At 45.4% G+C, this 25,855-nt stretch overlaps 2 protein-coding genes across 2 annotated transcripts in view; both read left to right on the top strand.

Annotated features, from left to right (window-relative positions):
* Nucleotides 1-24,089, top strand: part of zgc:162592 (uncharacterized protein LOC561993 homolog) — an 85,964-nt gene extending 61,875 nt beyond the window's left edge. Inside the window, exon 3 of the mRNA XM_041191692.1 lies at nt 23,992-24,089. The gene's annotated coding sequence lies outside the window, so the exon portion shown is untranslated. The remainder of the gene's footprint in view (nt 1-23,991) is intronic.
* The window catches only part of dpep1 (dipeptidase 1), a 121,602-nt gene that overhangs the window by 35,468 nt on the left and 60,279 nt on the right, over nt 1-25,855 (top strand). The gene's annotated exons all lie outside the window — the stretch shown is intronic.

Here is a 25,855-nt window from a genome sequence, read left to right as displayed (position 1 = left end):
CAAACTCACTTTCCTCCTTTAAGACACTCCTTAAAACCTACCTATTTTTATCCTTTCTTGGGATGTGGGCATCACTGGCTAAGCCAGCATTTATTTCCCATCCCTAATTGCCCTTGAGTGGTTGGTGTTGAGCTGCCTTCTTGAAACGCTGCAGTCCATGTGGTGTAAGAATGGTGCTGTTAAGGAGGGAGTTCCAGGATTTTGAACCAGCAACAGTGAAGGAGTGGTCATTTAGTTCCAAGTCAGAATGGTGTGTGGCTTGGAGGGGAACACCCAGGTAGTGGTGTTCTCATGCATCTACTGCCCTTGTCCTTCTAGATGGTAGTGGTTGTGGATTTGGAAGATGCTGTTGAAGGAATCTTGGTGAATTGCTGCAGTGCATCTTGTAAATGGTACACACACTGCTGCCACTGTGTGCCAGTGGTAGAGGGTGTGAATGTTGAAGGTGGTGGATGGGGTGCCAATCAAGCGAGTCGCTTTGTCCAGGGTAGTGTCAAGCTTCTTGAGTGTTGTTGGAGCTGCACTCATCCGGGTACGTGGAAATTATTCCATCGCACTCCCAACTTATGCCTTGTAGATGGTGGGCAGTCAGGAGGTGAGTTACTCTCTGCAGAATTCCCAGCCTCTGACCTGCTCTTGTAGCCACAGTATTTATATGGCTAGTCCAGTTCAGTTTCTGGTCAATGGTAGCTCCCAGGATGTTGATATTGGGGGATTCAGTGATGGTAATGTCATTGAATGTCAAGGGGATTTGGATTTCCTCTTGCTGGAGATGGTGATTGCCTGGCATTTGTGTGGCATGAACGTTACTTTCCAATTATAAACCCAAACCTGAATGTCGTCCAGGTCTTACTGCATTTGGACACGAGCTGCTTCAGCATCTGAGGAGTTGCGAATGGTGCTGAACATTGTGCATCATCAGCGAACATCCCCACTTCTGACTTTATGGTCGAAGGAAGATCATTGATAAAGCAGCTGAAGATGTTTGGGCCTAGGACACTACTCTGAGGAATACTGCAGTGATGTCCCGGGACTGAAATGATTGATCACCAGGAACCACAACCATCTTTCTTTGTGCTAGCAGAGAGTTTTCCCCTGATTCCCATTGACTTCAGTTTTGCTAGGTCTCCTTGATGCCACACTCAGTGAAATGTTGCCTTGATGTCAAAGGCAGTCACTCTCACCCCACGTTGTGAGTTCAGCTCTTTTGTCCATGTTTGAACTAAGGCTGTAATGAGGTCAGGAACTGAGTGGCCCTAGCAGAACCCATACTGCACATCATTGAGCAGGTTATTGTTGACTAAGTGCTGCTTGATAACACTGTTGATGACCCTTTCCGTCACTTTGCTGATGATGGAGTATTGGCCGTTGGGGCGGTAATTGGCTGGTTTGGATTTGTCCTGCTTTTTATGTACAGGACATAACTGGGCAATTTTCTAGTACTGTAGCTGTACTAGAACAGCTTGGCTAATGACACAGCTAGTTCTGGAGCACAAATCTTCAATACTATTGCTGGAATGTTGTTAGCCCCTATAGCCTTTGCAATATCCAGTGCCTTCAGCCATTTCTTGATATCATGTGGAGTGAATCGAACTGGCTGAAGACTGGCATTTGGTGGGAACCTCAGGAGGAGGCCGAGATGATCATCCACTCCACTTCTGGCTGAAGTAGTTGCAAATGCTGCAGCCTTGTCATTTCACTGATGTACTGGGCTCCCCTATCATTGAGGATTGGGATATTTATGGAGCCACCCAGTCCAGTCAGTTGTTTAATTGTCCACCACTATTCACGACTGGATGTGGCAGTACTACAGAGCTTTGATCTAATCCATTGGTTGTGTGATCATTTATCTCTATCACTTGCTGCTTTTGGGTTTGATGTGCAAGTAGTCCTATGTTACAGCTTCACCAGGATGACACACCTCATTTTTTGGTGTGCCTGGTGCTGTCCTGGCATGCCCTTCTGCACTCTTCATTGAACCAAGGTTGATACCCTGGCTTGATGGTAATGATAGAGTGGGGGATGTGCCGGGCCATGAGGTTACAGATTGTGGTTGAGTACAATTCTGCTGCTGACGGCCCACAGTGCCTTATGTATGCCTAGTTTGGAGTTGCTAGATCTGTTTGAAATCTATCCCATTTAGCATGGTGGTAGTGCTACACAACACACTGCAGGGTATCCTCAACCTGAAGACAGGACTTTGTCTCCACAAGGACCATGCGGCAGTCACTCCTACTGATACTGTCATGGACAGATGCATCTGCACCAGGTAAAATGGTGAGGACAAGTAGGCTTTTCCCTCTTGTTGGTTTCCTGACCACCTGCCACAGACCCAGTCTATCACCTACGTGCTTTAGGACTCGGCCAGCTCGGTCAGTAGTGGTGCTACCGAGCCACTCTTGGTGATGGACATTGAAGTCCCCTACCCAGAGTACATTCTGTGCCTTTGTCACCATCAGTGCTTCCTCCAAGTGTGTTCAACATGGAGGAGTACTGATTCATTAGCTGTGGGTGAGGGGGGGGGGGGGGGGGGGTGGGTGGTGGCGGGGTCAGTGACTGTAGGTGGTAATCAGCGCATGTTTGACCTGATGCCATGTGACTTCATGGGGTTAAGAACTCCTAGGGCAACTCCCTCCCAACTGTATACCATTGTGCTGCCACCTCTGTTGGGTCTGTCCTGTCGTTGGGACTGGACATATCCTGGGCTGGTGGTGGCGGTGTCTGGGACATTGTCTGTGAGGTATGATTCCATGAGTATGACTATGTCTGGCTGTTGTTTGATTATTCTGTGGGACAGCTCTCCCAATTTTGGCCCAAGTTTTCAGGTGTTAATGAGGAGGACTTTTCAGGGTCAACAGGGCTGGGTGTTCCATTGTTGTTTCCAGTGCCTTGGTCAATACTAAGTGATCTGTCTTTTCTTTTTCTTTTTGTAGACTTTGAAGCGGTTTTGATACAACTGTGTGGCTTGCTAGGCCATTTCGGAGGATATTTAAGAGTCAACCACATTACCCAACCTCTTTGCCCTAATATCTTCTTACATGGCTGCGTTTCATGTTTTGTTTTATAATGTCCCAGTGAAACCTCTTGGGGCAATTTATTACCTTAAAAGCACTATGTAAATGCAGGTTAATATTGTTCTGGCAAGTTACATCTTTAGCCGCTGTCAACAAAGAACCAAATGGCAACACTGACAGGGCTAAAAAGTTATCTTTAATACAAGGATATCACCTGTCAGGTAGGAAATTGGTAGTTAAAGGAAGAGTAAAGTCCATTAGGGACAAAGGTTGAGATATTCATGGAGAGACAAAGTGCATGATTGAGATACTAAATGAGTACTTTGCATCTGTCTTCACTAAAAAAGCAAATGCTGCCAATATAACAGTAAAGGAGGAGGTAGTAATCAAATTGATTAGGACAAAAGTGGAAAATGAGTAGCTACTATAAAGGCGGCAATGCTCAAAGTAGAAAAGTCACCCGTTCCTGATGTAATTTATCCAAGGTTGCTAAGTGAAGGAAGGGTGAAAGCTACAGAGGTGCAGGCCATAAATGTCCAATCCTCCTTAGATATGGGAGCAGTGCCAGAGGACCTAAAAATTGCCAACGTTTTTGTTCAAAAAATAGGAGAGCAACTACTGGCCAGTGAGCCTAATGTCTGTGGTGGGGAAACTTTTAGAGACATTGGCCCTGATTTTGCACTCTGTGGTGAATGAGTGGCATTAGCCATTCATTGCACTTATATTTGCCCAGAGGTTTCCTTTGGGCTTTAACACTGCGACTAGAGGTTATTAGAAATCCATTTCAGTGTGGCATCCTCTACGTGGGATCTGGGACCTGTGTGAACAAGACAAGCTGCAGCAGTTCTCCTTAAACCACAAGTTGAAAATTATTATTGAGTCATGTGGGAATTGAATAGTTAATTTAATGACAAATCATGTGCAGAATTAAATAGAGAGAGAAAGGAAGATGGGCTAAGAAAGAAATAAAAGAGGCAGTAAGAAAAATTCTCTAATTTTTAAAAATCTCCCAACAGTAATTAAAATCTGAAGGATTGAGACTCCATGCTTGTAAAAGTTCATTTTCAGTGCCGGAGTAATTAAAACTTAGCATGCTGTTAAAAATTCACTTACGCTTGAATAGACTAGCCCTAATTTTTTTCATGAGATGTTGGTGTTGATGGCTAGGCCAGCATTTATTGCCTATTCCTAATTGCCCTTGTTTGGAGGGTATTTAAGAGTCAACCACATTGCTATGGGTCTGGACTCACATGTACGTCAGACCAGGTAAGGACAGCAGATCTTCTTCCCTAAAGGAACCAGATGGGTTTTTACAACAATCAACAATGGTTTCATGGTCATCATTAGACTTTTAATTCCAGATATTTTAAAAATTGAATTCAAATTCCATCGTCTGCCATGGTAGGGTTCAAACCCAGGTCCTGGGAGCATAACCCATCCAATTACAATACTACTAAACCACCACCTCCCCCTTTATCATGTAACTATTATACCTATCACACCCTTCTGCATATTTGAATGCCAAGTTTCTCAGTGAGGTACAGCGATGTAGCAAATTTTCTGCAGCAACAGGACAACCAGGACTTCCTGAATTCCTCTTTAACTGCACATCTGTGGAATTTACTGTCCGACTTACTCTTTAATAATGGTGAGCGCTGTTTGTCTTAAAGTAAATTTTCAGCAAGGAAAAACGATTGATAGGGTACTTTGTAATGTTTGGAGACCAAAACAAAAATATGAAATTTTCAGCGATATCACTTTAACGTGGTATATTACCTGTGGAAATAATTTCTCTATTTCATTGTTATTTCTTCACACAAGTGTTACACAAATTATTAACCACAAAAAAGCTTGAGGCAATAAGCATACTTATTTTGCACTGAGGAAGTGACCCTGCAGGATGAGCTAGCTTCCCATCTTATCGGGTGGGGGATTTTTTGTGACCTTTATTAGGTTCTAATAACCTTATGATTCTGCTTTAGAACAGCCAAATGACCATCTTAGAAAGTTTCCAAGGGTCAAGTGACAAAGTTATCCTGCATTGGTGGCTCAAAACGAAGTCTCTCACAATGTTCATTCAACATGAATTCACTTTAATTTTTGCTGTTATTGATTTTTATTCTAAGGCTGTAAATTTTATTTTTAGTTTCAGCTGATTATCAATGCCATTTTCTATGTTTGCTTTTGTCTTATTGTTTGCCCAAAGCCATTCAGAATTCATCATATACAGAATATTTTTTCTTCTGCTTTTACCTAATCAAATCTATTGCATATAGTGAACAATCCTGTAAAATGGCACTTTCTAGATAACTAAAAGAATGATGAATTTGATATTTTGTAGACTTGAGAAACAACAGAGGTACCGTTAAATTATTCTATAGGCCACCAACTAGGGGGGAGGATATGAGGGGCAAGTTTTCAGGGAAATTACAGAGAGATGCAAACTATTGAGGCATGATAATGGAGGACTTTAATTATCCTAACATCAATTGGGATATCAATAGTGTAAAGAGCAGTGAGGGGGAAGAGGTTCTGAAGTGTGTTCAGGAGAATTTTCTTGGTCATTATTTTACTGACCCTATTAGGAAGGAGGCATTGCTGGAACTGGTACTGAGGGATGAGATGGGTCAAGTGGGTCAAGAATCAGTGGGGAAACATTTAGGAACAGTGATCATAGTATCATAATGTTTAAATTAGGTATTGAAAAAGATAAGGAGCAAGCTAGAGTAAAATTACTTAACTGGAGGAGGACCAACTTCAGTGGATTCAGAAGGATCTGGCACAGTTAAATTGGACTGAAAGTTTGGCTGACAAAACTGCATTGGAACAATAGGTTGTCTTTAAAGAGGTGATAGTTCTGGGTATAGTTGTAGTACAAGGCAGAAAGGTAGAGCAAGCAAGGAGAGAGCTCACTGGGTGACAAAAGAAACAGAGGGGAGAATTTTCTCCCCGTTTGGGGGGTTGGACAGGAGCAGACGCGGGTGGGCGCTTAGCCGATTGCTGCCCACGATTGGCTGCATGCCGCCATTTTACGTGGGAGGGCGAATTAAGGCCCGTCCAGCGTGACGCGCACCCAGAAGCACTGTGCGCTCCTTGTACAGGCGGGGGGAGGAGGGAGAGTCGGGGCCTGCGCTCTTTTGTGCATGTGGGCGAAAAAGCGCAGAAATCTCCTTGAGGCACAGAGCTGCATCAGGGAGATTAGTTTGATTTTGAAAACTTTAACAAAGGAAAAAAAAATTAAGACATATTCCTTCATGTGACAGTGTCCCATGAGCTGGGATATGTCAATGAATTTTATTAAAAAATTTTATTAAGCTTTAAAAACCTTCATGAAACATCATCCCGCCTGTGGATGAGGTTTCATGTTACATGCAAAGGCCGCCTGGACTCTTAGCCTGCCTGCCAACCTTAAGGTTGGACAGGCAGCACAGTTTATTTTTTTAATCAATATTTAAATGGCCTTAATAGGCCTTTGACAGTGCGGCGGGCACACACAACTCCGGTGTGCGCCCGCCAGACTCAAGATCCGAATGACGCGCGGTGACATCGGGATGCACGCCCAACATCACCACACGTCATTTTACACATGGCGAGCGGGCCCCACACCCGCTCACCGACCTGGAGAGTAAGATGAAGCAGAAACGGGGAACATGACAGATGTCAGGTTAATAATACAAGTAAGAACCAGGCTGAATATAAAAGGTTCAGAAAAGCAGTGAAAAAGGAAATAAGAGAGACAAGGAGAGAGTATGGGAAGAGACTGATAACTGACAAAAGGGAATCCAAAAGTCTTCTGTGATGTTATGATGCTTGGTCAGACCCCCAAGTTGTTGGTAGGATCTTGTTAGGGACCAATAACGCTTTGTTTAAAGTAGACAAAATTTGAGATTCAAGACATTTTCTTAGTGAAGAAAGCCACAAGATTCCATGGCTTTGAACAAATAAAAATAAACTTTACTAGACAAGGTCAGAAAGATAAAACAATTTACAATACCCATCGTATGCTCTAATGTTCAGAGTGGTATGAGGTGCTTATGAATTAACAGGCAAACTGTGGTCGAACACACCATACTGCATAATATGCAGCAACTGGTAATGATTTGGAACTTGCTGCCTATGAGAGTGGTGGAAGGGGAGGCAATCTGATTTTAAAAGGAAATTGGATGGGCATTTGAAGGAAATAAACTTGCATGCAGATAGAGTAGAGCAATGGGACTGATTGGACTTTTCTAGAGGGAGCTGGAATGGATTCTATGGGCTGAATGGCCTCCTTTGGTGCTGTAATGGTTTTATGACTCTATAACATCTAGGGAATAGTAATCACAAAATAATAAAGTTTAAGGTTATGATTCAAAGAGATAGTACACAGATCAAAGTAATAGGGCAGAATTTTCCCCCCATTGGGGGGGACGTTTAGGAGTGGGCGCGTATAGGTGCGCCTCTGATCGGCGCCCCCCGATTGGGGGCATGCCGCCATTTTACGTGGGTGGGCCAATTAAGGTTCGCTAGCAAGACGTCCGCAAGGAAGCGCTATACGCTCCCTGGCGAACGAGGGGGGATTCCCTAAATCAAGAGTGCGCTCTTTTGCGCATGTGTGCGAAAGAGTGCACTCATCTCCCTGAGGCTAAGTGCTGCCTCAGGGAGATCGGCGCCAAATTTAAAAATGTTAATAGAAAAAAAAATTCCCCTGACATGTCCCCTCATGTGACAGTGTGGACATGTTCATCACTTTCATTGACACTTTTATTAAAAATTTAAAAACCTACATGAAACCTTATCCTGCCCGTGGATGAGGTTTCATGCTTTTTCCAATGTCCGCCAGGGCTCCTGGCCACTTGCCAACCGGGAAATCATGGCCATAGATAAGAAACAGGCAACTATGAGGAATTATTAATGGAGCTGAGGGATGTAAACGTCACAAAATATTGACAGATAACAATATTTAAAGTAGAGATCAATAGAGTTCAGGAGAATATATCACCGTAAAATAAAATACACTCACTAAAGAGTCATAATGAATAAATAAAGAAGAAGGATAAAATTGAATCTAGGAATAAAGGCATATGCTAGGTACATAAGCAATAAAAAAAAAGCAGTAAAAGGGAAAATGATGGGCATAGGAAAGAAGTTTAAAAAAACAATTAGGGAGCAAGGAGGAAATATAAAATGAAAATAGCAACAGATATTTTAAAAATTGTACAGTATTCTACAGGCAGGTAAGTAACAAAACATAGAATTGGGAGAGGAATAGGGCCGCTAATGGCTGAGCAAGGTAAACTCACAGGAGATTGTACTGAATTTGCAGGGATACTGAATATAAACTTTCCATTAGTTTTCACTGAGGATGTCAAAGTGCGATAAATCAAAAGTTGAAATGACAATACTTGTAATAGAGAGGAAGGAGATACTAGCCAAATTAGCCAAAGTTAAGGAGGACAAAATTTCAGATCTTGTTGGATTACACTCCCTCTCCCAATCCGTTTATTTCAGCTTGTTGAAATTGAGTCCATTAGTATGATTCAATGGTTTTCATTCACTTATTTGTCTGTTTACTTTTCCATCCATTTTCTTTCCTGCATTAGCCTGTACAATATCCCTAATAATGTGAGCACCCCCTTCCTATCCATTATCTCAACCATATGTTTACTGTTTCTACCTCTTTGTCACTTATTTCCTTTCTTGCTTCTGCCATTATATTATTTCTGATTAACCCAGCTCTTCCACCCGCCCCCGTTTCTTTCCCTCTCATTTATAAATACATCATAGCTACCATTATTTACCTGCCAATCTGTTCCATATTCAGACATTTTTCTGTTATACATAATACATTCATTTCCTCATTTTTGTTGCCTCTAATTCCTCATTTGGTTGCTGACACTCTGTCCTTTGTTGAACAGGCAAATTAATATACTTTTATTTTTCATTACTCCTACTTTATTTTTAACATATCTTACTTCATATAACCTTTACTGTTCTCTGAATATTTATGTTATCTTTCTGTCTTGTGGTGCAGCTACTTTTGCTGTCATAACTTAAAGGTAAGGAAGGAAGTTATCATTGGCACCCAAACTAACCCCTTCCTTGTCCTACACTCTTTACCATTTAAAGTCCTTTGACAGTCCTATTGATCCTTATCACCACAGCTTTTGTCATAGTTCTGCTAAATGCAGCAGCCCAACTGCTTCCTGTCTCAATACTGAACTCAGTCCCATAAACTGGTACCTTTCATTCTCTTTATCCTGCATTCACATATTCTGTTCATTCCTCTGACACAGCACGTGGGCTGCGTAGCAACCTGGAGATCACTACCCTCAAAGGCCTACTTAACTTAGTGCAAATTTGGGAAAATTCATCCTAAGTGCAGTAGCAGGCGGGTAAAACAACGGCCATGTTGTTGGGTTTTAGCGCCATATCGTCCCAAATCCGCTTCATTATTTATGTACTCCCAGGAAACACGGCGTTTCCATGGTGGGTGGGCTCTCATTTGCCCGCCTGCCATCACCCCACCGCCACTTCATGCCGGCGCCATTTTAAAGTCCAGCCGCAAGCACAGTGCTCATTACATCCGGCTCACCACTGCTGGAAGACATGGCCAGCAAAGGAAAAAAGACTGTAGCCCCCCTGCTTCAACGGCAGGTCTCTTGAGCGACTGCTGGATGCCGTGGAGGCCCACTGGGATGTCCTGTACCCCCGCTCTGGCCGCAGGATGGACAGCAATGTGACTAACCCAGCTTGAGAGGCGGCGACAGCGGTAGTCAGTGCCAAAGCCCTTCAGAAGAGGACAGTCACCCTGTGCCACAAGAGGATGAATGATCTCCTCCGTTCCGCCAAGGTAAGACATTCTTCTCATCACTCTCAACTCAAACACTCATAAACCCATCATATATCCACAGGGCCCTCACTCACTGCCAGTTCAAGGGACATCACCATTCACTCTCGCACACACACCGTCACTGTCCTCATTCCGTCCATGGGAGCCTCACCACCCACACAGGCCAGACATACTTAGCATCTGGCCTCGCAGGTGTCCTCCTTACACCTTCTCCATCTCTACCCATGCAGGACAAGCTGACACATAACAAGACAGAGAGGCCGCAGACCAGTGGTGGAATGCCCGAAATCAAGGTCCTCACGGACTTTGAAAACAGAGCCATCCAGCTGGCCGGCCACGACCTGGACCGGACCTGTGCTGACGGTGAGGTCGGCGCTGCTCTACCAAGTGAGGATTTGGCAGTGCAACATCCGTCAGATAACAACGCCATGAGTGATGTGTCCTGGTTCACAGGCCACTGCCAGGCACTAATTATCTCTCCTTGCTTTCGCAGGCACATCTGCCAAACAGCCAAGAGTTCAAGCCCCGAAGAAACCTCTGAAGAGGAATCTGAAACCACCCTCGCTGAAGTCCCATCATTCACTTATCCACACCCTCCAGCAGCGCAGAGACACACACCCCGGTGGGCTCAAGATTTAGAGTAGCCCCGGAATCACAATCTGGTCAGCACATCGCACTTTCTGATCCACAGCAGGCGGTGGCAGGCACTTCCCAGAGGCCCGGCACTAAGAGGACTGCTGGAGGCCAGAACGTTGCTGAGTCCGAGTCAGATGATGAGCTTCTGGACTCGTTCATACCTCAGTAGCTGGAACTGCAAGGACAAACTTGAGAACATCAAGAAGGGATGTCCATTGCACTCATCAGAGTGCAAGACACGATGGAGGATTCTGTCCGCCTTCAGGCTGGGGTGATAGCACCAACATGCCAAAGCACCAAGGTTAACACTGGTAGGGTAGCGGCCACCATGGAGACCTTGGTCCAGGGCTTCACTCCTACACTTCTGCACAGGTTCAACTCCATCACCTTAGTTGGCCTCCAACAGTGTGTACGCGAGAGGGGTGTGGGGCAGCTCGATCTCAATCCAGCTACCCTTATTCCTCAAGGAGTCAGCCTGGGGTCCCTGGGCACCCACAGGAAGGAGGATCAGCAGGTGCATACTCTGGGCCCATTCATCCAGGTGATTCCGAGAGTGACCAGCCCATCCAACTCCCCTCTTCCTGTGACCTCAGCAGCTCCAGCTCCACAGGCCAAGAAGGGTGCCACTGCCTCACAGCAGGGCCCTGCAAGCAGGCCGGGGCCCTCCAAGTCTCAACCCTTCAGAGGACGCCCACCAAAGTCATCACAGACAGGGCGTAGCAGTCAGCAGGCTGCCTCCACCTCCGCTGTGGATGTCCGGGGAGCACCAAGATGTAACGGCAGGGTTAAGAGAGTTAAGGAGAATTAGTTGCACAGCCTGGGCATGGGTGTTAATCACTTGTATATACTGTTCACTATTGTCAATAAGTTCCCAAGAATGTCTGGAAAAACTCAGAAGGTCTGGCAGCATCGGCGGAGAAGAAAAGAGTTGACGTTTCGAGTCCTCATGACCCTTCAACAGAACTGATCTTTCTTTACAAGGAGAGGGAAATATAAGCTTATATTTCCCTCTCCTTGTAAAGAAAGATCAGTTCTGTCGAAGGGTCATGAGGACACAAAATGTCAACTCTTTTCTTCTCCGCCGATGCTGCCAGACCTGCTGAGTTTTTCCAGGTAATTCTGTTTTTGTTTTGGATTTCCAGCATCCGCAGTTTTTTGTTTTTATCCCAAGAATATCTCCCTGCCTATGGCTCCTTGTTCTGATGAGCAGTGTTTGTGTCACTCAGATGTGAAACCTTTCTGCATAAGATAAAGGCAGATGTCTCAGTCCAGGGCCTCTTCCCTGTGCTTTATGCAACCTTCAGATTACAGTGATGGTCCAGCCTCACACTCCCTGGAAACGTTACTGATGCCTGCACCTCAGCAGTGCTTGTCACTGCTGCCAGAACGTTGTGGGAAGGCACCACAGAGTTCTCTCATCCGCTCGTTATGCTCTCAGAACCTTTAAGGAGGGACTGGCCTCCATCCCATCTCTCAGCATCTGTGACCACTGACACTGTGCTCCAGCTCCTGAAGGGCTCAGGTGCTGAAGGAGGATAAAGCATCAGATGCTTCTAAAGTTTCATGGCTGCGTCTCTATGATATGATCCTGATCACGGAGCACAAGCGAGCTGCCCTCGGCCAGACAGGAGTCAGACATTCTCAGAGACTATATGAAGACTTATGGGTCAGGTCTTTCCCATTGGCATGTGGGGGGTGGGCCCCACATGCCTGTGTGTAAAATGACACGTGTTGACGTCAGGCGAGCATCCTGACATCACCATGCACCATTGTGACATTTGAGAAGACGGGCACGCTATAAGTTCAGATGTTCGCCCGCCATCAATTAAGGCCCTTGAGGCAGCAATTGATCTCAATTTTTCGCAGTCCGTGCAATCTTCAGGGCGTCGCACAGGCGCGTTGGGCAGGCAGGTAGGAGACATTTGTATAAACCTCATCCACGGGCAGGACAAGAGGGGTGAGTGGGGTCGCGAATGTGATCTTTCAGGTATTTAAGTGTGAAAGTTACTTCTACTTGCCTGAGTGAGCAGGAAGACTTCAAAACTCATACCAGCTGCTTGGACAGGAGTAAATGCCTTCCAGTCAGGATTCTACAGTAAAGATCATTTTTGGGGCCTGCAGCTTTCAGGAAGCCTTCCCTTAGCCTGGGAGTGGGAGTTGTGCTCTCCACTGGAGGCACCTCCTCTGAGGTGGAAGGGAGGGCTGGAGGGGGGAGGAGGCCAGGAGTCCACATTCAGCCTCCAGGGGAGGCACCTTTGAGAGGAGAGACGCAGGCACGAGGGACGCAGGGCCAGCAGAAAGTGCAAGGCGGAAGGGGTTGCAGAAGATGCCAATGTTCTGCTGCCAGAGTTTACAGGTGGCGCAGCAGCTACCTCAATATGTCTGAGGTCCAATGCCGAAGGATGCTCCGTCTCTCAAAGTCACCTTCGTCTGTCAGATGATAGGCCCTGAGATCTCCGCAAACTGTGGGTGGGCACCTCATGCCAGTGGTTCTAAAGATCACAGCTTCCCCTCAATTTCTATGCCTCCGGCTCTTTCCAGGGGTCGGTGGGTGATCTTTGTGGAGTGCCCCAATCAGCTGTCCACACTTGTGTCAAGCAAGTGACAGACACTCTATTCAGGTGTGCATTGACTTTCATCCACTACCACTGGGACGATGCCAGTCAGACAGAGCGAGCCAGAGGCTTCGCAGCCATTGCTGGCTTCCCCTGCGTCCAGGGTGCAATAGACTGCACACATCTGGCCATCAAGATGCCAGCAGGTGAGCCCAGTGCCTTTGTCAACAGGAAGAGATTTCACTCCTTGAACGTGCAGGTAGTGTGTGATCACAGGATGCTGATTCTGCAAGTCTGTGCAAGGTACCCAGGCAGCCCCCATAATGCTTACATACTCAGACACTCGCAGATGCTGAGGCTCTTCAGTACTCCAACCCGGCTGGATGGATGGCTGCTGGGTGACAAGAGCTATCCATTGAAAAGATGGCTCATGACACCTCTCCTCCATCGAAGAACAGAGGCTGAGCAGCAGTACAATAGGAGCCTAGCCTCCACAAGGGCTGTGGTGGAAAGAACCATCGGTCTTCTCAAGATGCGCTTCTGATGCCTGGACCGCTAAGGGGGCGCACTCCAGTACCCCCCAGATCGTGTGTCGCTGATAGTGGTTGCATGCAGCATTCTCCACAATCTGGCACTGGAAAGGATGACGCAGTGGACGAGGAAGATGTAGACGCAGTTGCTCCAGATGCACACGATGAGTCCAGCAGTGAGTCCCAGGATGAGACGCACAGGAGAACGCTGAGGGGGTGGACGCTGACCCTGGCATACTCCAGGGAGGCAGAGACAGCCAGAAGTCTTTAATCCAAAGAACCTTCAGCTAGCCCACCACAGATGGTCCTTCAACACACGCCAGGGCTGCAGGCTCCACACTCGATACCTGAGTGCTTAATCTGCCTGGATACTAACATTAACTAAGGCCCTTGTCAATAAAGCTCACTGTCAAACAACTCACTCATAACATTACGGCTTCCCGTCTACTTGCAGAAGTAAGGAATCACCCTGAGACATGGCAATATGTCAAAATTTGAGGGACAAAAAGTAAATTCATAAAACAAAACATAAACGGTGTTAGACATCACACAGAGTCTTCGATAAGGATTATGGGCCAACATAAAAGCACCAGTGAGAAACCTGTGGTGTGCCTAAGGTGCCTTAAATTTACACTTACAGGTGCTACGTCTAGGTGCTGACCCTCACTGGCACTGGCATCTGAGACAGCCTGCTCACTGTGCTGTCCTGTTGGCCTCGATGACCTTGGCGACGTCCTCTAGCCTGCGGAGCATTTGATCTACCCCACCTGGGAGGGAGCAGCCAGTTCCACAGCTGGCTTCCCCCCAGTCACCACAGCCTCATCGGATGCCACGGTCCCTGGCAGAGGGGCAGAGGAGCTTCTGCCCCCTTCCAAAGCGCCCTGAGAGGAGCCCGCAAAGACGACAGGCAGCTGCTGCACTGATGTGAAGTCGCTTCAGACCTCCCTGCTCACCATTGTTGGATGGGCACCGAGCTGGGATACCTCGTGTCCAGACCATCTCCCACACTGGCACTGACCAGCTGTGGTCAATGCCGCTGTGAGGGCCTGCAGGTCCAAGCGCAACCCCAGGAGGACCTGATTGTTCTCCTGGAGGTGCCTCTCCACGTGAGTCACCACTCTCTCCATGGAGGAAGCATGGCCCTCAGCCATGAGGCTCATTGCATCAGTGATGCTCCGTGTGGACTTCTCCAACATGGGCACCGTGCTACGCATAATCTCAAGTATCTCTGCCAGATCCTCCCGCACTTCCAGCGTTCACTGCCTCACAGACGACTCCAGAGGCACATCAGCCACCGGCCGAACAAATACCTAGTCCCCAGCAGTCCTCCGACTGCTGGCGCTCTGGGCACTCTCTGTCTCTGCCCGCACCTTAAGTGAGTGTGAAGTGTCCTGACCGCCGCCGCACCCCAGGACACTAGCCAAATGTCTAATTCCCACCAAGGTGTTAGTATCTGCACTTGTGCCTGCCTGGCTGAGATGGTGTGACGCTGGTGAGTGGATTTGCTCTGAGGCTTCAGGGGTGAGAGGTGGACCCTCTGCCTCCTCCTCCTGGTCCTGCTCCGGTAATGCTGAAAGGAAGAAAAAGGACATTTGATTAGTTACAGTGCAGACAATGTCAATTTGCATGCCCCTCCCCCAGATCATTATACGCTCATCCTTCAATAATCAATGGTCAACTCATGTTGCTAACTTCAATCACTGAACATTCAGCAGTGCCACAGCTTCTGGGACACACATGGTGACCTGAGTGCTCGCCAAACATACCTCCCCTTGGCATCCCAGCCTCACCGCCACTGGTGGACCTGGGGGCTTGGCAACTCTCCAGACCCATGGTCAGTTGTTCATAAGCCATTAGGATGGCCAACTGGGCCTGGCCTCCGCCAGTCCACATTCGTTCAGAGGCATTGTGTGCAGTCTTCTCCTGAAAAGGAGAGAGGAGCATTGATTAGTCCAGCCTGCACCTGAATTCCCATCGTATCCCTGCCAACCCAGCCAGAGTGGGACATTGCAGGACTCCAGTTCTTTGTCACCCCGCAGCTGCTGCACATTCATCCAAACCAGCCAGGGCTGCACACCCCCCGCCTGCCTTCCTGCCGTCGTGAAACCGATTGCACCATATTGCTCAGGCCACCTATCACGTCTGCTGCCAATGGGCATGGAAAATTCCACCCTCAGTTCCTAGTAGTCCCTCAGCAGGACCTATTCCCTGTTATTCCTGATACTGATGCTTCTAACATGGATTACAACAACTGGTTCTTCCCGACCAAGTTCCTTTCCCATCACTTCAAAATATTCCTTCACCTGGCATCAGGTGAGCAAGCTTTTAGTCTTACAGCTCCACCATTCCTCCCTCTGCGTAGCTTTTCTTTTGAAACCTATGGGATAGATTTTCAACTTGCCACCCGGACATTAAACTGGTATTATGGATCAGCTGCCTATATAGAAACTACCCGATTATAATTTCCACTGAAGTCAATACTAATGAAAACTGGGCAGTTTCTATAAAGGGCTGTCAGTCCACAATGCTGGTCTTATACCCAGCAGCAAATTGAAAATCTACCCCAGGTAATCTAAATTTAAACAGGTCAACTGGAGACTGGCTGTTTACTAGAAAGGATTGGGGTGATTTTAACTCTACCCAGACATTAGATGGGCAAACAGTTTAGCATTGACTGACTAACCTACACTCCAACATGGACCCTGCTGTCTTAAAAGAAGGCAAGGATGACCACCTGACACCAGGAAAGTCATTAGTATGTAGATTAGGATCTAATGATGTCATCTGGCCCCAAGCACAAGTTTAGCTGTGACCTGAGCAGGGAACTGTGTGACTTTCCTGCAAAGTGAAATCAGTGGGAAGAGGATCAGGGTGCAGAAGAGGTCCAAACTCGTAAGTTGTTTTACACTCCTTAAGGGCCAGGAGGAACAGGAGTGCTGATCATTGGCAACTGTTCCTTTAGTGCCAGTTGGTGACCATCCTGCCACCCATGATTTTGCGCCCACTGCCCTGTTTCACATGGGCAGCTGACTGGATGTTAAAATCACCTAGGCCTCATGCTGCCGAGGTTAGGAGGGGGTTGGAGGGAGGAGGAAGAGGGGGTGGAAGTTTAGGAACATAGGAACAGGTGTAGGCCATTCAGTCTGGCAAGCCTGCTCTGCCATTCAATTTGATCATGGCTGATCATGTACCTCAATGACACCATTCAGCCAGTGGAGGCTACTCTGCCATTCACCTAGATCATGGCTGATCATCTATTTCAATGCCACTTTCCCGTGCTATCCCTTGATGTCATTAGTCTCCAGAAATCTAGCGATTTCTGTCTTGAACATGCTCAATGATTGAACTTCCATAGCCCTCTGGGATAGAGTTTTCCAAAACTTCACTACCCTCTAAGTGAAGAAGTTCCTCCTCATCTCAGTCTTAAATGGTCTATCCCTTATTGTGAGATTATGTCCACTGGTTCTAGACTCACCAGCCAGGGGAAACATCATATCCACGTCTACCCTGTCATGCCCTATAAAAATATTGTAAGTTTCAATTAGATCACCTCTCATTCTTCAAAACTCTAGAGAATACAGGCCCAGTTTCCTCAATCTCTCCGCATAAAATAATCCCACCATCTCAGGGAATAGTCTGGTGAACCTCCTGTGCACGACCTCTATGGCAAGTATATCCTTCCTTAGATAGGAGACCAAAATTGTACACAGCACTCCAGGTGAGGTCTCATCAAGGCTCTATACAATTGCAGCAAAACATATTTACTTCTGTACTCAAATCCTCTTGCAATCAAGGCCAATATACAATTTGCCTTCTTAATTGATCATTGCACCTGCATACTAGCTCTTAGTGACTCATGAACAAGGACCCAGGTCACATTGGACACCAACACTTCCCAACCTCTCACCATTTAAGAAATATTTTGTCTTTCTTTTTTTCTATCAAAATGGATAACTTCACATTTATTCATACTATATTCCATTTGCCATGTTCTTGCCCATTCACTTAGCCTGTCCAAGTCTGCTTAAAGCCTCTTTGCATCCTCCTCACGGCATACATTCCCAGCTACTGTTATGTTGTCAGCAAATTTGGAAATATTACAATTGGTCCCCATACCCAAATCATTTATATAGATTGTGAACAGATGTGACCTTAGCACTGATGCTTGTGGTACTTCATTAGTAACAGCATGACATCCTGAGAATGACTTGTTTATTCCTATCTCTGCTTTCTGTCTGTTGACCAATTCTCGATCCACACAAGTATATTACCCCCAAACCCATGTGCTCTAATTTGTTTACTAACCTCCTGTGTGGGACCTGATCAAAAACCTTCTGAAAATCCAAAAACATCGCATCCACTGGTTCTCCTTTATCTAAGCTAAAATTAACATCTTCAAAAAAGTCAACAGGTTTTCAAACATGATTTCCCTTTCATAAATCCATGTTCATCCTCTGGCCAATTCTACCATTCTTTCCTAAATGTCCAGTTACCACATCCTTTATAATAGATTCTAACATTTTCCCTATTACAGACATCAAACTAACAGGTCTGTAGTTCTTAGTTTTCTCTCTCCCTCCTTTCTTAAATAGTAGGGTTACATTTACTACATTCCAATCTGCTGGAATCTTTCCAGAATCTATAGAATTTTGAAAGATAACTACCAATGCATCCACCATCTCTACATCCACCTCCTTCAACACTCTAGGATGAAGCTCATCTGGTCCAGGGGAATTATCAACCTTCAGTCCATTTAACTTTTCAAGCACTACCTCTTTACTAATATTAATTACTTTCAGTGCCTCAGTTTCACAAGTCTCTTGATTGACTAGTATTTCTGGGGGAGTTTCTGTATTTTCTTCCATGAAGACGGACACAAAGTAAGTGTTAAGTTCCTCTGCCATTTCTCTGTTCTTCGCTCTAAATTCTCCTATCCCCACCTGTAATGGGCCTACATTTATCCTAGATAGTCTTTTCCTTTTCACGTTTCTAAAGAAGCTTTGACAATCTAACCTCACTTCACCCTTTTATGTTTTTAGTTATCAGGTTCGCTTTGTCCAGCGAATACTAGCTACGCCCTTCATATTAACACATTAGTTGGTGCTTTAAATAATATAAACTGAGGGACTGATTAACTGAACAAACACTGGTGGTTTATTGGAACTAAGAACAGAGCACTAACACTGTGTGCTTCTTCAATCACCTCCAGCTCTAGACTTACAGTTACCCACGAAGCCCATGCTGCATAGTGGCCAATACAGTCACATGGTAGTGATCAATACAGTCTTGTGGTCAACTAATTAAATTCTCTTGAAGGTACATGGCACTCCACTTTACCACCATGCCCAATTCCCATTCCCAGTTAAAATTGGTCCTGATGAGTTTCCGTAGAGAAAGAATTAGATACAGCAAATAAACTTTCTTTGTTCTAGAATGAAAATGCAAAATCATCAGCAGCTTCCCAGGCAGGAGTGCATGTAATTTGTGTTTAGTGATGTTGACTCCCTTTGTTTATAATGATTTCTTGTGATTGCTGATGTCAAGTGTCAACTCATCAGTCAACTGCTTGTCAACTCTATGTGAATTGTGAATTCATCAAAGTTGATTTGCTCATTAGATTAATCTGCAAGTAATTGCTTTTACTTAAAGGAATTTAAAGACATAAAACACAACAAAGTTTTCAATGTTCATCAATTTGGGCACAGTATCAATATATGATCAAGCACGTCACACTCTGTAAGCAAGTTCTATCAAGAGATTTTGCAATTTCAGGAGTTTTGTCTTTAGGAACTGGGAGGTGAATCTTTAAATGCTGGAAGCACACAACAGTCAGGCAGCAGCTGTAGAAAGAGAAGACCAGTTGATGTTCTGGGTGCAGAAACCTTTGTCAATCCTTTTAAATAATCATTCTAATTTGCACATAATGCAAGTTACAATAGGTACAACATAGGGAAAGGAAACTTACATTCTTGTAAACAAGGACAAAGAGAAAAAGATCATGTGTTCCTTCCAACCTGTCCTACACAGTTATTGTATTTTGTGTATCACAGTATGTGCACTCTCCAAGTACCCAAAATCATGTGATCTCCTAAATGGCAGAGGCAAAAGAGCCGTTAAAAACCCAAGCCAATTTGGGGGGCAGTGAGGAAAGTCTGGGAACTTCCTCACCTACCTTCCATAGGCAATCAAAACCACTCCAGAAGATCACTGTAACATTGAGAATTCTTTTCATTATCTGCCTTTTGTACAAAGTTATCTCTACCCCAGATAGCAACAGCTCCAATTCTCACATGAAGATCATAAGCAGGAGCAGGCCATTTGGCCCATCAAGCCTGCTCCTCCATTCAGTAACATCATGGCTGGTCTGATTGCGCCTTAACTCTACTTTCCTGCCTGTCCTCCATAACACTTGACTCCCTTGTGGATCAAAAATATGTCTAACTCAGCCTTGGGTATATTCAATGACTCAGCCTCCGCTGCTCTCTGTGGAAGAGAATTTCAAAGACTAACAACCCTTTAAGATAAGTCCCTGTCTTAAATGGGAGACCCCTTTAAACTGTGCCTCCTAGTTCTAGATTCCCGCACAAGGAATTTAGCAAATTGAGTATCCACCACATGAGCTGACAGCCTGTTCCAGATGTTCACTATTCTCTAGGAAGAGAATGACCTCCTAGCATCTAACCTAGATCTGGTCTTACACAACATAAAATTGGGGCCTCTGATCTTCCTTAAAATATTTAATTGGTTCATACTGTTGACTCAAACACAATCTATTCCATTTGTCATCTTATGTCAGTCAAATCACCCTTAAACACTTATCTTGTAGTATTCTAAATCGTTCAGCCTATCTTAATAACTAAAATGCTTTAAACTAGGAATTAATCAATTGGCCCTCCTCCGCAAATGCCTCAGAATCACCAATAATGTGAGGAGAACAAAACTGAACTCTAAATTCTAACTGAGGCCTGACCATAGTCTTGTGCAAGGTCAAATTAATATGCTTTGTCTTATAAAAATTGTCCTATGAGTGAACCCCAATGCTCTAGCATTCTCGTGAGCCTTTCAAGTCAATGCATTAGAATGACTCAATCGCTTTCTTTCTTCACTTTCTTCAATGCATTTCCCTGAAGGATTTATGTATATTCAGCATTCACCCTGCACTTTCCCAGTCTAAACATAATTTGCCAGTTATGAACCCAATCTCCCAACACATTAAGATGAGCAGGAAGCCATTGAACAATGCTTACAGTGTTGACACTCAGTTATCTTAGTAATATCTCTAAGTTAGCAAATCACGGCACCAATATATACATCTAGGTCATTAGTAAAAGATTAGCAATCCCAACACAAATCCTTGTGCAACACCACTTGTTACAGTCTCCAACCACATCTGCAATTACTTTCTGCCTATGACTTTCTAGCCAGTTCTCAATACAACTCAGTATATTACCACTAAATCTTCAATATTGCTGAGAAACTTTTAGGATGTCTAAGTAGACATGTACACTGGGTATTCCACTTCATCTTGACTTCTTCAAAAAATACACTCAGATTTGTAAGACACAACCCCCCCTTTTTCGTTGATGACCTTGGTAAGTCCCTCTCTATCCAAGTAATATTACACCATTAATGTCCGTGCAGGCACAATGGGCCAGGTGGCCTCCTTCTCTGTTGTGTCATTATATAGTTTTATCTCTCCTGGTGCTGATGTAAATCTAAAGGGCCTGTAATTATCCAGGGCCATCTTATCTCATTTTTTAAAAGATAGGGGCTATACTAGCCTCCTTCCAGTCTAGGGGAACTGACCCAGGATTCAGTGGGTTATTCAAAATGCAGCCAAGGGCCCAGTATTCACATAGTGTCTTTCATACCATCAGGATGTCCCAAAGCACCTTACAGCCAATGAAGTACTTTTGAAGTATACTCATTGTTGTAATTTAGGAAGTATATTAGCAAATTAGCCCCTAGCATTCTCCCACTAATAGCAGTGTAATAATGACCAGATAATCTGTTTTTAAGTGATTAACCAGGACACCAGTGAGGACCCTTCAAAAGAGTGCAATGGGATCTTAGAGCAAACAGGGTTTAATATCACATCTGGAAAATGGCACCTCCGACAGTGCAGCACTCCCTCAGGACTGTGCAGGGCTTAGACTGCTGGCCTAGATTTTTGTGCTTAAGTTCCTGCCTTTGGATTTACATTACTCTGATTCAGAGATAAGGAGCTGAATTTTCAGGCTGCGTCTTGGGAAAGGAGGTGAACGGGGCCCGTAAATACTGGTGCCAGCCAGCGTGCTGGTTTCCCGACCCGTCCCTGGCCTCAGCCATTTTTGCCAAGGTGGGTTTGGGTCCGGCAGGGTTATCCACCCCATGATGCAAGCAGACAATTAGGCTCATTAAGAGCCTTCTTAACCACATTTAATGGAGGCTGACTAGGATTTTCCAGTCACCCTCCAATTTCCTTAACTGCAATTTAACTCCCTGGCGGGCAGGCATCCAACGGCAGGCCAAGGTTCAGTGCTCATGGCAGGCTTACAGGCCCTCCCTCCCTACTTGCCTGCATAAGGGTGCAGCAAAAAAGCTGCCCTGTATTAAACTTCTAAAAGAGGGCATCGCCATAAGCACCCTCTCTATGACTTACCCTCTCTATGACTTACCCTCTTCTGCAGCCTGCTGTTCCTCTCAAGCTGGAAGCCTTTGATTGGCCTTCCACCTTCAAGAACCTGCCTGCTGCTTTTAATTGGACACCAAAACTGTCCTTATGCCTTTTAAGGGGCACTTCCGTTAAAAATCCCCCCCAGGAGGTTGGTTCAGGACCCAGAAATGGTCCGAGCTCCTGTTTCCAGTCCCTGGGGGGAAAACCCAGCCCAAGAATGCAACCACTGAGCCTCAGCTAATATCTGACATGGAGCAGATATTGACACTGAGCCACTGCTCTTGAGATTGTGCCTTTGTCTGAAGGAGCTAACCTCTCAAAAATATGCCCAGAACATACTATAGGCTGAATTTTGCTCCAAAATGGGGGGAGAACAGGGCTGGATGAGTGAGTAATTTCATGCTGCCATCTGTGCCAGTTTGCTGGCAACACCACACAAGCCAGGGAGGGGGGATTGAGGGCTTTGGGTAGCCAATTGAGGCGAGTTAAAGGCCAATTATTAGAAGCCAACTGGACTTTTCAGCCTCTGCCATGTTGGGAACAGGTCCATTGCCTGGAGGAAGCTTCCCAGCAACAGAGAGGTGAGCCAGCAACCCAGAAAGATCCTGAGAATCCCCCCGAGTCACATGGGCTCCCCCTCCACAACAGTGGCCCAGCAGCTGTAGCTACTTTTCATTTTAGGCTTTTTAAAGTTATTGAGAGAGCACCTGAAAATGGAGGCAACCTGTCTCTCTCCCCCTTATTTGCAAAGGCAGGCCTGCACTTTTTATGTGCAGGAAGGCCTCCTGTTGGTCCCCCAGCTTTGGAAACCCTCCCATCCTCCTTAACTGGACAGCGAGCATACACCCTAGCCACTTATTGGCCAATTCAGGAAAAATCACTGGTCGACTGCTTCCGACACTGTGCGGGGCCGGGACCCCAGTTTGACCCTGACATCAAGACCCTGACACATAATGCAATGTTGTGCCCTATATATCACAATGGGAGCACAATTGGAGGCAAGGGGTAGACACAGACCTCACATTAGGCTGCCTGCCCATTCTCTTACCAAGCAAGGGATGCATGGTGCAAAGCACTAAAAGGATAGTTTTTGGGAAGTAAAATCATGCAAAATATTCAGTTCCCCTTAGAGCAAACAAGAAGAAAAGGCAAGCTATCTTTTCTAAATGTTTTAGATCATCTTATCATAGACCAATCTGTTGTAATGGCAAATATTGTTGAGATAAACAACGCATTAACTAACCATGTGTATTCTGTGATCTGTGCAAAACTGTTTCCTTCCACTTTCCACAATGTAGGCTTAGGGATTTCTACATTAAGCAGTTCTCAGATGCAATGGCTGCTTTTCAAGTAAGAAATCAAAGTCATGAGAAAAACTAATTTCTTTTATGCATGCATCAAAGTTCTGTAAGAGGTTGTATATCAGGTTTGTAGGGGTTTTGATATTTTTAAGTAATCAATAGAGACATAAGCCCCAATATTAATGCAAGGATAGCTTGCGAGCAGAAGGAAGGATTACCTCAGTGAAATCCAGAAGCAAAGTTAGGAAAAATTCTCCAATTTCAACTTAATGTAATCATTAAGGCTGGATTTTCATGGAGTCAAGGAGCCTCCTTGGAGGAATGGAAATGATAGCTGGGACCTGGTTCTGGAATTCCTCACCCCATTCCTGGGGTTTCCAATTTTCAGCAGTGCCATTTAATGATGTGAGCTGGTTCGGGTCACAAGCCAACACCTTGCACTCCTGACCTGGCTGTTTCCATTGCAGGAATAGGTATACCCTAGTCCTCCACAATTTTCATGGTGTTGGGCCAACTTTTCAAAGCATCTCAGAAGTGTCGTGAACCATAGTCTGGATGAGGGAACCTTTAGAAAGGTAAGTTCAAAAGCTCTTACCAATGCCAAGCAATGCCCCCCACCCACCCCCATGGACCCTCATATCCTCCATGCCAAGCTATGGAATTTATTATGCATTCTTGGCTGAGAGCCCAGACGTCCATTAGAGTGTTGAAACAGCTGCAGTCCAGGGAAAATATTGCTTGATTGACAGCTCTAGTTCTCCAATCCATTCTATCAATTTCACAATGTTTATTTACACAAGACAGAGGTTTCAAGTACTTGCAGTTTCTGTTAATGATACTTGAATTGGTTGGAATGATTGACACTTTTATTGGGCTGTAGTGAAAGTTATTTTTATAAAGAATTACTTTTTTTAAAGCTTTTTAATGCATCCTATTGTCACTATAGGGTTCATTTGTTCCGTACAGAGTGTATAGTGGGCGGATGGGCATGGTAGTGCCATAGCTTGGCATGGAGGGTATGAGGAGCCATGATAGAGTGGTGGGAGGGGCATAGCTTATGGAGGTAATGAGAGGCCTTGTGGGGCAGGTGGTGGGGCATAGCTTGGCATAGAGGGAATGAGGAGCCATGGAGTATGTTGGAGGGCATGAGGTCACATCGGGAGTATGTGGGAGGTGAGTAGGTGTGAGGGCTAGAAGAAGGCTTTACTGTTTTTATTATAACTGGGACGAAGGCCGGCCTTTTAAATAGCCTGCCCCGGCATTCAGCAGCCCCTGTGGCTGCCTCCAAACTCTTTCCTGGGGGTGATGGGCCTGTGTCCAGCACTCACTGCCCCCAACCCTCCCAAGCAAACATTCCGCCTTTACAGAACTTTCTCCTGAGTTAGGTGGGTGTGCCAAGCCAGAAAATTCCCCAACTCCCGCTCCTAGGATGAAAATCCAGCCCTATATTCCAGGTTTTGTGTCTCTAAGCTGTGTAACAGGTGTGAAGTGCACTCATAAGGCATGATTTAAAGTCCAGTGTTTACAGGGCCTGTGCAGAAATGGAATTTGGAGAAGTCAGAAGGCATTTAGGATGAATTCACAAAGATTAAGGGCAGCATCCCAATTCAGTGATGCTTCTCTTGAATTACTGCTGGCTGCAGTCTGGAGTAGGAGGGTTAAACTTTCCCCAGCATTGGAAGATAAATTCCGCTCTTGTCACCAAGAAGGCATTGTTGGAGGTGGTTGAGGAATTGAGTAGCAGGAGCATTGTCTTAGACTCAGTTAGGAAGTGGCTTATGACTGAACCAATTCAGGAGCTCTTCTGGTGCACTTGTGGTTTGAACATTTCATCCCACACTCTAACTTGCAAAACATATGTTGTTATATCACTAGTCAAACACACGTAAGTTTCAGCTGCGTCCATCCATCCTGCCTTTTCTTTGCATTTCCTCAACCCTTCGTGTACCCAATTCATAAGTAATGTGATACATTTGTATTAGTCACCTTCGCTAAATGGAAAACACTTGGCCTTGATTCATTCTTCTGCCCCTTGTAGAAGAGAGCACAAAATGCCAGGATGAGGAGGGACTGGAGGTGGCCTGCAACAAATTATCTAACTCTCAGATGCAGAGGAGTAACCTTCTTAGTCAAAGATGGAGAGACTGCAAACTCATAGGTGGCTGGTGACAGAAGTTAAAATATCCCTGGTACATGCTGACTTTATTTCATCAAGTACTGAACTATGAGAAGACTGAATATGGTGATTGTCAAAATTGTGACTTTGTCAGGACTAATTCCTCTCCCTGTCTTTCGCCTTCCAGGGTCTTCATACATAGCAAAAGATGCTGG

Source organism: Carcharodon carcharias, chromosome 7, assembly GCF_017639515.1.
Source record: "Carcharodon carcharias isolate sCarCar2 chromosome 7, sCarCar2.pri, whole genome shotgun sequence".
Classification (NCBI taxonomy): domain Eukaryota; kingdom Metazoa; phylum Chordata; class Chondrichthyes; order Lamniformes; family Lamnidae; genus Carcharodon; species Carcharodon carcharias.
This window is presented reverse-complemented; position numbering and strand designations above follow the sequence as displayed.